This window comes from Schistocerca serialis, chromosome 3 (assembly GCF_023864345.2).
Source record: "Schistocerca serialis cubense isolate TAMUIC-IGC-003099 chromosome 3, iqSchSeri2.2, whole genome shotgun sequence".
Classification (NCBI taxonomy): domain Eukaryota; kingdom Metazoa; phylum Arthropoda; class Insecta; order Orthoptera; family Acrididae; genus Schistocerca; species Schistocerca serialis.
Window position 1 is genome coordinate 575,772,947 of NC_064640.1, and position 11,036 is coordinate 575,783,982.

The window sequence follows — 11,036 nt, forward strand, 5'->3', positions numbered from 1 at the left end:
CCTTGATCAAGCGTGACTTCCTTTTAACAGTACGGTATATGTTACATTAAATTTAGGAACTTTCGGGTAATTGAACATGTATCGATAATTAAAGATTTCTGTAGTTGTATATATACGTTTGGATGTAGCTGTATTCCCTTGATGTACTGGTGGATATTGTGTGATATGACCCCTGTAGTTGATAGTATAATTGGTATAATGTCAACTTTATCCTGATACCATATGTCCTTGACTTCCTCAGCCAGTTGGATGTATTTTTCAATTTTTTCTCCTGTTTTCTTCTGTATATTTGTTGTATTGGGTATGGATATTTCGATTAGTTGTGTTAATTTCTTCTTTTTATTGGTGAGTATGATGTCTGGTTTGTTATGTGGTGTTGTTTTATCTGTTATAATGGTTCTGTTCCAGTATAATTTGTATTTATCATTCTCCAGTGCATTTTTTGGTACAAACTTGTATGTGGGAACGTGTTGTTTTATTAGTTTATGTTGTACGGCAAGTTGTTGATGTATTATTTTTGGTACATTGTCATGTCTTCTGGGGTATTCTGTATTTGCTAGTATTGTACATCCGCTTGTGATGTGATCTGCTGTTTCTATTTGTTGTTTGCAAAGTCTGCATTTATCTGTTGTGGTATTGGGATCTTTAATAATTGGGATCTTTAATAATATGCTTGCTGTAATATCTGGTGTTTATTGTTTGATCCTGTATTGCAATCATGAATCCTTCCGTCTCGCTGTATATATTACCTTTTCTTAGCCATGTGTTGGATGCGTCTTGATCGGTGTGTGGCTGTGTTAGATGATACGGGTGCTTGCCATGTAGTGTTTTCTTTTTACAATTTACTTTCTTCGCATTTGTTGATGCTATGTGATCTAAAGGGTTGTAGAAGCGGTTATGAAATTGCAGTGGTGTAGCCGATGTATTTATATGAGTGATTGCTTTGTGTATTTTGCTAGTTTCTGCTCGTTCTATAAAGAATTTTCTTAAATTGTCTACCTGTCCATAATGTAGGTTTTTTATGTCAATAAATCCCCTACCTCGTTCCTTTCTGCTTAATGTGAATCCTTCTGTTGCTGAATGTATGTGATGTATTCTATATTTGTGGCTTTGTGATCGTGTAAGTGTATTGAGTGCTTCTAGGTCTGTGTTACTCCATTTCACTACTCCAAATGAGTAGGTCAATATTGGTATAGCATAAGTATTTATAGCTTTTGTCTTGTTTTTTGATGTCAATTCTGTTTTCAGTATTTTTGTTAGTCTTTGTCTATATTTTTCTTTTAGTTCTTCTTTAATATTTGTATCGTCTACATTCGGGAGGACGACGGTTCAATCCCGTCTCCGGCCATTCTGATTTAGGTTTTCCGTGATTTCCCTAAATAACTTCAGGCAAATGCCGGATGGATCCTTTGAAAGGGCACGGCCGATTTCCTTCCCCATTCTTACCTCACCCGAGCTTGCGCTCCGTCTCTAACGACCTCGTTGTCGACGGGACGTTAAACACTAATCTCCTCCTCCTTCTGTATTGTCTATTCCTATTTTTTGTCTGTATCCTAGATATTTAGAGGCATCTGTTTTTTCCATCGCTTCTATGCAGTCGCTGTGGTTATCCAATATGTAATCTTCTTGTGTAGAGTGTTTTCCCTTGACTATGCTATTTTTCTTACATTTGTCTGTTCCAAAAGCCATATTTATATCATTGCTGAATACTTCTGCTATCTTTAGTTGTTGATTGAGTTGTTGATTTGTTGCTGCCAGTAGTTTTAGATCATCCATGTATAGCAAATGTGTGATTTTGTGTTGGTATGTTCCAGTAATATTGTATCCATAATTTATATTATTTAGCATGTTGGATAGTGGGTTCAGAGCAAGGCAGAACCAGAAAGGACTGAATGAGTCTCCTTGGTATATTCCACGCTTAATGTGTATTGGCTGTGATGTGATATTATTTGAATTTGTTTGGATATTAAGCGTGGTTTTCCAATTTTTCATTACTATGTTTATGAACTGTATCAATTTAGGATCTACTTAGTATATTTCCAATATTTGTAGTAACCATGAGTGGGGTACACTATCAAAAGCTTTTCGGTAATCGAGATATGCGTAGTGTAGCGACCTTTGTTTAGTTTTAGCTTGATATGTCACTTCTGCATCTATTATCAGTTGCTCTTTACATCCTCGTGCTCCTTTGCAACAGCCTTTTTGTTCTTCATTTATAATTTTGGTCTGTGTTGTATGTGCCATTAATTTCTGTGTAATGGCTGAGGTTAATATTTTGTATATTGTTGGTAGGCATGTTATGGGGCGATATTTTGCTGGGTTTGCTGTGTCTGCTTGATCTTTAGGTTTCAGATAAGTTATTCCATGTGTGAGTGTATCAGGGAATGTGTATGGGTCTGCAATGTAACTGTTAAATAATTTAGTTAGATGTGAATGTGTTGAGGTGAACTTCTTTAGCCAGAAATTTGCTATTTTATCTTTTCCAGGGGCTTTCCAATTGTGCGTAGAATTAATTGCTCGGGTGACTTCATGTTGCAAAATTATCACTTCAGGCATTTGTGGTATCATCTTGTATGTGTCTGTTTCTGCTTGTATCCACCGTGCATGCCTGTTATGTTGTACTGGGTTTGACCATATGTTGCTCCAGAAGTGTTCATTGTCTATTATGTTTGGTGGGTTGTCTATTTTAATGTGTGTGTTATCTACTGTCTGATAAAATTTCTTTTGGTTTGTGTTGAATGTTTGGTTTTGTTTCCTTCTATTTTCACTTTTTTTTGTATCTTCTAAGTCGTTTGGCCAATGCTTGTAATTTCTGCTTCTTTTCATCTAATTGCTCTATCGCTTCTTGTTGTGAGATTTTACCTAACCTTTTTCGTTTTTTGTCTGATATTTCATTTCTTATAAATTGTGTTAGTTGTCCAATGTCATTTCTCAGTTTTTCTATTCTGATCTGTAGCCTGTGTTGCCATGCTGGTTTTGTGGGTTTCTTCTGTGTGTTGGTTTGTTCTGATCTCTGCCTAGTGTGTATATTTAGTGTACTGAGTGCTCCTATATAAACCAATAGTTGTAACTCTTCCATAGTTGTATTTTCATTTATTTTGTTGTGTATGATTGTGTTGATAGTTGTTATTGTTGTTTCGACTTGTGGGTTATTTGGTGGTCTATGCAAGAATGGTGTAATGTCTGTATTTGTGTCTTTGTATTCTATATATCTTAGCTGAAATTTTTCTTCTATATCTAACATGTGTGTCACTTCATGTTCTATTTGTGCTTGTTCTGGTGGCCGTCTTAAGATTTCGTTTTCCTCTGATTGTTTAATTGATGCGTGGCGTTCTTTGTTTGTTTGCTCTGGGATGTTTGAGTCCATTACTGTATTTTCTTCTTTTTCTGATTGCACATTATTTTGTTCCAGTATTTGTTGTACTTGTTGTTTGATGTTTTCTAATTCCGACTGGGGTATCCTGTTATTTTTGATTATTACACGGATCTGATCAGCTAGTCGTTGTTCTGTTAAAAATTTTAATTCTGGGTATCTGGTAATAAATATTGTGTATACTTGTGATCTGTATCCAGTTGTGTTGGTTCATAAATTTGTTGCTTGGTAATAACAGAACATGAGATTGTCGGTTAGCTTCATCTGACCATCTCATCCTCTGTCTTTGTTTTCCTTCTAGGGTGGTTGCAGGAAGCATATCCTGCAAAACACCTCTATTTGGATTTAAATCATTTTCCGTGTGGCTAGTGTCGTTACCATTGTGGACGGGCATAGGGTTCCAGTGTCGTCCCCGACCATGAGAGCGCTTGCCCGAGGCTTCATTAGCTCTGTCCTGAACCAACTAATCACACTACAAGGGGGGTTAGCCCGATTAGTGGTTTGTTCTTTTCGTCGCCTTTTACGACTGGCAGAACATACCGGAGGCCTATTCTTTTCCGGGGCCTTATTATTATTATTATTATTATTATTATTATTATTCATTTACTGTCCGTTATTTGTTGCTGATGCATTCCCCATCTTTTTCTTGATGTTACAGAATCTTGTTTTACTTTTTGTCTTTATTCGTATGGTAATCATTAGATGCATTTTTTGTAGACGTTCAGTCTACTTCCCTCATAAATTTTCTTTTTCGTGTGCATACGCTGTACGGCACCCTCAAAGGCGCCATCCCTTCGGGAAACCAGTAATCTTTGGCCACAAGTAATGAACAGAGGTCGTCCAAAGATTAGACATGCTCCACAAACAGATGACGCAATTCTTGGTTCACCACAAACAGAGGACGCAATTCTTGGTTCAACAATCACCTCGGCGAAGTACCCGTGGTATTGAGAGCAGTTCCAGAGATATCAAAGAGTGGTTGTTGAAATACTGCACAGTTAATAACTGAATCCATATCCAACACCAGCAGCCAGAAGATCGCATTCGACGAGTAGTGTTTTGTGAACGGCTTTTGCACCAAGAGGAAGATAACGAACATTTTGTAAATAATGTGATATGGAATGACGAATCTAGCTTCATTCGTGAAATTATTTTCAATCGCTGCAACAACCATTATTGGTCAGAACACAACCCAAGTGCCATATGTAAACGTGGCTTTCGGCACACTTTGGCATAAACTTGTCGGCTGGAATTGTGAGAGCAGTGCTTTTGGGCCCTTGCGTATTGCCAGACGAGTTGAATGCGTCCCTCTATAGTACGTTTCTTTGCAATACTTTTCCTGATGCATTATAAAACGTTCCGTTTGGTGTTCGATAACAGTTATGGTTTCAGCATGATGGTGCAACGCCACTCTTTGAAATGAATGTGCGTAACTATTTAAATGAAGTGTTTCCAGGTAAATAGATTCGTCGTGGAGATCCAATGCTGTGGCCTTCACATTCCCCGGTTTTTTATTTGTGGGGACACTTAAAGGAACAAGTTTATAGCACTACACCCATGGATGTACACGATCTATTAGCAGGTACGTTTCGTTGGGTCCAAAAAACTATGATCCAACAAGTGGCGACGTGTGTGCAAATGCAAAGTGGTCACTTTGAATATCTTCTCTAAAGTGAACGTTGCTCGCACGTGTACCCACTGGCTCTGTGAAGCCAATCCTGGACGTCAAACGTACAATATGGAATAATTGTGCATAGCATAATGTGCAATCTAGTGTAGGCTACCTATTGTGTTCTTTGTCCCTCATTGAATACAGATGATGTTACTGTATCCACTGTTATTTTCTGTCGGCCTTATTTGTGTCATGGACGAAACAAAGTGGTCGTTTACGTCTGTAACAAGTTCATGTTATGTCTTAATGTTTGAATAAAGATAATAGCAACAAAACCATATACACAAGATACCGTATTCTGGAGACGTAAACTGGATACTATTTGACACTTTAACTGAAAAAGAAAATACTTGGCGCGAACGCGACTCAAACATCTGCGAGGCAACATGTCCATTCCCGACGACGTTTCCACGTTTCTCTCTGAACTAATAGAACAGCTCTGACACGACTCAGAGTCCATTCTACCTGTTCTTGGCCACACTGCACGCAGTTACAGCACTGCTAGAGCCTCCTTCTTTAAATCCCAATTCTATTAAACCTGTTGGTTGGACTAGATTTTTCTAGATACACTTTTGCGTCTAAATGGTATGAGCAATCGCATGGCGACCGCGAAGTGTGGCATTTTTTTCACCCTGTATTTACGCAGCCCTCAATTTTTCAGATAAGCAACAGCTGATACCTTGTCGGTACAGCATTTCAGAGGCAATAATGTACTCGTTGCCGTGGGACGTGGCCTATTAACAGGTACGTGTGTACGTGCACTTTGCAAGACACGTCCCCACCTGGTTTGTAACGTAGTTCCTTGCTGTCGCCTTCGGACAGCACCTGCATTACAGACTGGTACCATCCCTAGTCTGGAAGTATTTTACAAAGTGTGGTAGCAGTGAATTACAATACTCCATTTGCTGTAAAAGATTGAAAGCGGAATGAGGCACAACAAAACTGTGACATCGTATAAGAAGAAAACATCCACAGTATTCCTTGGAAGAGGAGGTAAATTTGATTGATATGCCCATAATTTTATTTGCGCCCTATAAACTAGGATAATAACTGAACGGTTAATTTCGTGGCCGCTTTAGGTTGGAAAATTGGTATCATCCAAAAGTTGTGACCTTTCGCACTGGCTGTCGCCGCGCCAGTCTCTTTCCCCTTCGCAATCTCTTCTGAAGACAATAAAGGCGATTTCTGCCGCAATAAACCCCATTTCGATCGTGATATTCTACTCTTTTACCTGCGTTAGAATTTTTCAATATTTTTTCGAACTCTACGTTGATAAAAAACCGAAATCCGGTTATTTAAGAAGCCGATTATTCAGAGCGGTTTTAACAGCCGGATTAAAGTGGAGCCGAAAAGAAACCAGTGCAACCGTAAACCGGATGTTTCAGCGATAGCCACCCTCCCCATGTTGTCAGCATCGCTGGTCTGCACCTTACGTGAGTTATTAGGCCCCTCCACCCTCCGTATGCCTGGACGCGGACTTCGAAGGAAGCGACTGTTCTTCTTGCTGCACGGCATGCCGTGCTGGCGAGCCAACGCGGCCTTGAACTTCTCACAGTAACGGTAGGTCACGAAGTGCCACCGCCACTGTTTGAACATTTGGGTTTATGCGGCCTCGGTAGTGCGCAGTTGCAAGGTGGCGTTGCCAGTTGGCTCTCATACACTGAAGAGCCAGAGAAACTGGTACACCTGACTAATATCGTGTAGGACCCCCGCGAGCACGCAGAAGTGCCGCAAAACGACGTGGCATGGACTCGACTAATGTCTGAAGTAGCGATGGAGGGAATTGACACCATGAATCCTGCACAGTTGTCCGTAAATCCGTAAGAGTATAAGGGATGGAGATCTCTTCTGACCAGTGAGCCTTGAGCAGCCGCTGGTGAAGTATCAGTGCAGTAGCGAGTCGCATATTTAGCTTTCATATTTGTTTTGTAGTTTGAGTCTTAATTTCTTTCCGAGTGTTTGTGCGCTTGCATATTTAATTACATAAAATCCTTGTGTGTTCTCGTATTTGAGAGGTGTTATATTGCTTATTGATAGCTGTAAAGTATAAATTCGCGGAGTCGTTAGTCAGTTGTTTGTTTTGGACAGCCAGTGCTTTCTGTTTATTTCGTAGAGTGAGTTAGCAGCAGACAGAGGCCAGTGCAGTTTCATATGTGCTTGTAGAGTGACGTCTGCGAGCAGCAGTAGCAGAAACTAGTCGTATATTCAGTTTTTCGTATAAGTTCCGCATGTTTAATTCAAATTACTCTGTGTGTTTGTGTGCTTGCGTGGTGAAATTTTTCGGATCTTTGCGTATTTTCGAATTAGAAAGGGGTAGAATCAAATTTTAATAACTGTAGAGTGTAATATCGCGTAGGCGGTTGTCATTTGTACTAAGACTGGGGTAGGATCGCATTGTAATATCTGTATAGTGGCATAGTCGTGGTCATTTGATTGCTTGGTTTGTAAGTAATTGTTCATATATCGCAGCTCAATCTGGCGGTGGTGACGCAACTGTGCAGTCGCATATTGCTGTTTTATTTGTCGCAACTCTGTACGTCCAGATATTAGCAGTAGGATGGATAGGGTGTGTACGTGTTGCGTGCGGACGCAGGAGGAACTGGCCGCGGTTCGCGGGCAGCTGAGCGTGCTGTTGGCCACGGTCAGCCGCCTTCAGGCTGCTCCCTCGAGGTGCAGCGACGGCGGAGGGTCCGGCGCGTCGCTTGAGACACCCCAGGTGTCGCTTGCTGCGTCCGCTGACTCAGCCACCGAGGCACCTTCTAGTGTACCCGGCGCGTTGTGGCCGCCCTCACCTCCGAGTGGCGGACTGCAACGCGTTCGCGTCGCTCGAGGCGGAGGGCCAATGTGGAGGCTGGCCGGCTGGCCTCGCCCGTTCATCCTGTCAGTGGGCAGGGGCCGCTCCTTCAGCAGGGCCCGAGCATGCACACGGGAGCAAAGGCTTGCTGGTTATTGGGAGCTCCAATGTTAGGCGGGTAATGGAGCCCCTTAGGGAAATAGCGTACAGGGCTGGAAAGAATTCCAACGTGCGGCTATCGAGCATACGGGGTGCAGTCGTCTGCGAGTAGTTGCTCACGTCGGCACCAATGATGCCTGTCGCTTGGGTTCTGAGGCGATCCTCAGTTCGTACGGGCGGCTGGCGGATTTGGTGAAGACGGCTGGCCTCGCACGCGGTGTGCAAGCAGAGCTCTCTATTTGCAGCATCGTTCCCAGAGTGGATCGGGGTCCTTTGGTTTGGAGCCGAGTGGAGGATCTCAACCAGAGGCTTCGTCGACTCTGTGACGGTCTTGGCTGCAGATTTCTAGACTTGCGCTATTGGGTGGGGAATTGTAGGACGCCCCTAGAGAGGTCAGGGGTGCACTACACAAAGGAAGCGGCTACTCGGGTAGCAGAGTACTTGTGGCGTGCACATGGGGTTTTTTTTAGGCTAGGCAGTAGTGCGAGGTGTCCTGATGAACAGTCGACGTGCAGGCAGGGAAATCAGGAGTCGCTCAGTGTAAAGACACTTCAGCTATCAAGATATTAGCAGTAAATTTTCAGAGTGTTCGGAATAAAGTTCCTGAATTTGCTGCCCTCCAGGAAGCGTGTGGCGCGGAAATTATTCTCGGGACTGAGACCTGGCTGAACCCTGAGATAGGAAGTTCTGAAATACACTCCTGGAAATGGAAAAAAGAACACAATGACGCCGGTGTGTCAGACCCACCATACTTGCTCCGCACACTGCGAGAGGGGTGTACAAGCAATGATCACACGCACGGCACAGCGGACACACCAGAAACCGCGGTGTTGGCCGTCGAATGGCGCTAGCTGCGCAGCATTTGTGCACCGCCGCCGTCAGTGTCAGCCAGTTTGCCGTGGCATACGGAGCTCCATCGCAGTCTTTAACACTGGTAGCATGCCGCGACAGCGTGGACGTGAACCGTATGTGCAGTTGACGGACTTTGAGCGAGGGCGTATAGTGGGCATGCAGGAGGCCGGGTGGACGTACCGCCGAATTGCTCAACACGTGGGGCGTGAGGTCTCCACAGTACATCGATGTTGTCGCCAGTGGTCGGCGGAAGGTGCACGTGCCCGTCGACCTGGGACCGGACCGCAGCGACGCACGGATGCACGTCAAGACCGTAGGATCCTACGCAGTGCCGTAGGGGACCGCACCGCCACTTCCCAGCAAATTAGGGACACTGTTGCTCCTGGGGTATCGGCGAGGACCATTCGCAACCGTCTCCATGAAGCTGGGCTACGGTCCCGCACACCGTTAGGCCGTCTTCCGCTCACGCCCCAACATCGTGCAGCCCGCCTCCAGTGGTGTCGCGACAGGCGTGAATGGAGGGACGAATGGAGACGTGTCGTCTTCAGCGATGAGAGTCGCTTCTGCCTTGGTGCCAATGATGGTCGTATGCGTGTTTGGTGCCGTGCAGGTGAGCGCCACAATCAGGACTGCATACGACCGAGGCACACAGGGCCAACACCCGGCATCATGGTGTGGGGAGCGATCTCCTACACTGGCCGTACACCACTGGTGATCGTCGAGGTGACACTGAATAGTGCACGGTACATCCAAACCGTCATCGAACCCATCGTTCTACCATTCCTAGACCGGCAAGGGAACTTGCTGTTCCAACAGGACAATGCACGTCCGCATGTATCCCGTGCCACCCAACGTGCTCTAGAAGGTGTAAGTCAATACCCTGGCCAGCAAGATCTCCGGATCTGTCCCCCATTGAGCATGTTTGGGACTGGATGAAGCGGCGTCTCACGCGGTCTGCACGTCCAGCACGAACGCTGGTCCAACTGAGGCGCCAGGTGGAAATGGCATGGCAAGCCGTTCCACAGGACTACATCCAGCATCTCTACGATCGTCTCCATGGGAGAATAGCAGCCTGCATTGCTGCGAAAGGTGGATATACACTGTACTAGTGCCGACATTGTGCATGCTCTGTTGCCTGTGTGTATGTGCCTGTGGTTCTGTCAGTGTGATCATGTGATGTATCTGACCCCAGGAATGTGTCAATAAAGTTTCCCCTTCCTGGGACAATGAATTCACGGTGTTCTTATTTCAATTTCCAGGAGTGTATTTAGCGAGGGTTGGAACGCGTATCGGAAAGACAGATTAGACACCGTAGGAGGTGGTGTTTTCATTGCAGTTGACAAAAATATTGTGTCTACTGAGGTCGAAATAGAGTGTCATTGTTCAGTTATCTGGACACGTTTAACGGGGCTAGGAGAAACAAAGTTAATTGTTGGGTGTTATTACCGGCCACCAGGTTCCACCGTTACAGTTCTAGAATCATTCAAAGGTAGTCTACACTCTGTATCGCAGAAGTACCCGGATCATGCTATATTGGTCGGAGGCGACTTCAACCTACCTAGTATAAACTGGGATGTCTATGGATTCATTACCGGTGATACAGACAAGCCGTCGTGTGAATGACTTTTGATCACATTATCCGAAAACTGTACTGAGCAGCTAAATCGACAGCCAACGCGTAATGGAAATATTTTAGATCCGGTAGCCACGAACAGAACAGACCTCATCGACGGTGTCAGTGTTGAGACAGGGATTAGTGATCATGATGTTGTCATTACAACTATGGTTACGAAAGTTAAAAAGTCGGTCAAGAAGGCTAGGAGAGTATTCTTACTAGAAAGAGCAGATAAGCAGTTGTTAGCACCCCACTTAGTAAATGAATCGACTTCATTTACTTCCGGTACGATGGACGTGGAAGAATTATGGGCAAATTTTAAACACATTGTAAATCACGCATTGTACAAGCATGTGCCGAAAAAGTGGGTTATGGACGGAAAAGACCCACCGTGGTTTAACAGCGCAATTCGTAGAATGCTCAGGAAGCAAAGACAGTTGCACTCGCGGTACAAGAAAGATAGGGAGAATGAGGACCGGCAATAGTTAGTAGAGATTCGTGCTGCTGTAAAAAGAGCGATGCGCGAACCATACAACCACTACCACCGTCATACCTTAGCAAAAGATGTTGC